Here is a 3,150-nt window from a genome sequence, read left to right as displayed (position 1 = left end):
TCTTAGTTACATGCAGGGAGAAAACCAAACACACACACACACACACACACACACACACACACACACACACACACACACACAAAGACTACGAGAACCAAAAACCAGGGGCTCGCCTCGTGCGGAACGTTAAGGGAAACCTGTAAAAACTTGTCAGGCTGGCAGGATTTTTTTCTGAAAGAAATGAGGGTGGTTAGGATTAAAAATTGGTCAGCTGCGCTCTCTGTCCGCTGCGCACCTGAGCACGTGGCGCGGATGCTCAGGAAGTGATGCAGTGGAAAACCCGCCTGCTTGGAGCAACCTTCCTCAGTGCGGAACCTGCGCTTTCTCGCTGCTGGCCCCCCCCCCCCCCCGGCATCCCTAGCCATTGCTCTGCAGCCGCTGGCAGCCACTTCTCGCCCCAGTGCTCTTGTCAGCTCCAAGCATGGCTGAGCAGCTTTGCTCACCTTCCTTAGGCAACCTGATGGTCCCCTGCTCCCGGGAGGTCACCACATTGATGCTGAACTTAGTGTGGACACCCGATGGGCACAGCACACTACAGCCCAGAACTCCTGGACTCAAGCGATCCTCCTGTCTCAGCCTCCTGAGTAGCTGGGACCACAGACATGCGCCACAGCGCCCAGCCAGCACTTCCTTGTTGCAGCCCTCCAGGTCCTGCCTCAGAGGAGGCGGCTGCCACACAGGAGGATGGGGCTGCCTGCCTGTCTGTTCTGCCTGCCTGCTCAGCAGGCAAACATACACCTTCAAAACCATTTAGAAACAAAGTCTGTCCCAAGACAAAGATCAGAAAAGACAATAACAAAACAGGAACAACAAATGATAGTACATTTAAACACTCGTCCGCATCTGGACTTATACAACCAGCCAAACACTACCTCTGATACGGGGTTCCAGCTCCTGTCCCTTTCTTGCAGAAAAAGGCACTCTTTCTGCCAGATGACAGTCAGGCCTTCCTGACTGTCCCTTACCCTGGCCTCTCCTTTCAGGGTCGCCCTTGGAACGTCTCCCAGGGCTGCAGCCTGTGGACCCAAATTGCGTCCTCTTCCGCAAGTCGCTGGGCCCTCATGGCCCGAATGGCAGCTGCTAGAATACCATACACTGGATCCGGTAATCCGAGACACCGACACACACACAAACGGTAACCCAAGACACCGACACACACACAAGCTCAGTGGCACCGCTCTCAGACAACATACAACAAGTACATGTAAGACTTAAAGACTCACAGACATACCTCCAAGAGGATTCGTTTCGGGGTTCCTGGGTGTCACAAAAATCTCAGTGGGACCTCCAAATGTAAGACTTTCATGGGGAGCCCTCCCCACTTTAGTCTTGAGAAGGCAATGCCCAAAAACCACAAATAAATCATCTTGATGTAAAAACATGAGGTAGTTTAATGGCGGAGCTCCGGGACGATGGGTACCTCATGCAGGAGGCAGAGGCACCAACTGCCATCTGATTATCTTAAGTGCTTGCTGCCCTCAATATATCTGATTGGAGCCTGTCCTTCCTATAATCCCAGTTGATTCAGGACTTCTCAGAGTCCTGCTTTCTCTGTGATTCTTTGATTGTGGGCTCCTGTGAACCTGAGATTCTGGGTTTGTCTGAGTTCTTGGCCGTCAAACTCCTCTGAGACCCTGAAATACTATTGTGACCCAGCTCCTGTTATCCTGGGATCCTGTTGTCCTAAGATCCTGGGCATGTTATAGTGTATGGAAGTGGTGTCTCCTTTGAAGACCGTGGAACTGTCTGGTCCGTTTGAAACCAAGGTAAACCAGAACTGATCAAAAGGAACCTGAGCCTCTGGTCAGGAAGGGCTCTGGTGTCCTTGTTCCTGCTGTCACAGGCCTGTCACAATTGGATTGGAGCAGATGTTGTGTTCCACTAACCAATGATCCTAAGATCTAGTGGGCAATCCTCTAGGGACCATGGGGATGTCCACTGACTCCGTGCCCTAAGTGACCCGGTGCTGGTGCTGATAGGAAGGGACTTGTGCCCCTGGTCAGGCTGGTTCTCTGCTGCCCTAGTGCTGTCTCAGGTCCCGTGCAGGATTGGATTGGAGCAGATGTTGTGTTCCACTCACCAGTGATCCTAAGATCGCTTGGGCAGTCGTCTAGGGATCGTGGGGGTGTCCACTGAATCTGTGCCCTTAGGTGACCCGGTGCTGGTGCTGACCGGAAGGGATTTGTGCCTCTGCTTCCCTAGTCCCAAGAAGATATTATATAGTTCTGATGGTTGCATCTCACATTTGGGTTTGAGCTTCCTGGTAGCCAAAGGACTATTTATATGAGTTTATCTTTATTCACTCACAGAAATTGGTTGAATCATTCAACTAATAATTTTCAGGCTACCTTTTTCCACTCCAGGCCCACGGGGAAGCCAAGTAGAAATTAAAGAAATGTTCTTGTGCTACTTCAGAAAGGCTCTATATGACACAAAATTGGCCTTGCCTTTGAGGGTTGGGTACACAAACATCTCCAGGATCCTGTGCCTTCCTCTTCCAGATTGCTAGGTCTACATGACCACCCAGTATTACATTACACTTAGGCACTTGGAGCCTCTGTGACACCTCTGTTGGAAATATGGTGGTGACAGGAAGCAAAAACAATGTGGTGGTGAAGTTGGTGATGGGGCTTACCCTCTCCTGGGACCCTACTGCTCCTAATTCCCAAGTGTCCTGTGTTGCTGGCAGGGATGATCTGGCCAAGATGACCTACCTGACCATGTGCATCAAGGAGTGCTTTCGTCTCTACCCACCTGTACCCCAAGTGTACCGCCTGCTCAGCAAGCCAGTAACCTTTGTGGATGGCCGCTCTCTACCTGCAGGTAGGTTGGTGGGAACAGTGAGGGTGGAATGAAAGTCCTCTAGACGCTCTTTAGCATTGTCTGTACCACTGGACCATCTTTACACCATGTGGCAAGAGCTTAGACTTTGTGCGCAGAGGTCTGTGTCCCAAACACCAGGCTCACAGAGTATGAGTAAACTTGCCTCTGAACCCAAATCTCCAACTCTCCAACTCCCTTTTCATAAAAATATTATAAAGTTTAATTTTCTTTTAGCTTTCAGAGTCATTATATGGGTTTATTTTTCTGTGAATCGAAATAACAAGGGGATATATATATATATATATATATATATATATATATATATAT

The sequence above is a fragment of the Mus pahari genome, chromosome 6, assembly GCF_900095145.1.
Source record: "Mus pahari chromosome 6, PAHARI_EIJ_v1.1, whole genome shotgun sequence".
Taxonomy (NCBI): Eukaryota; Metazoa; Chordata; class Mammalia; order Rodentia; family Muridae; genus Mus; species Mus pahari.
Note: the sequence above shows the minus strand (reverse complement) of the source record.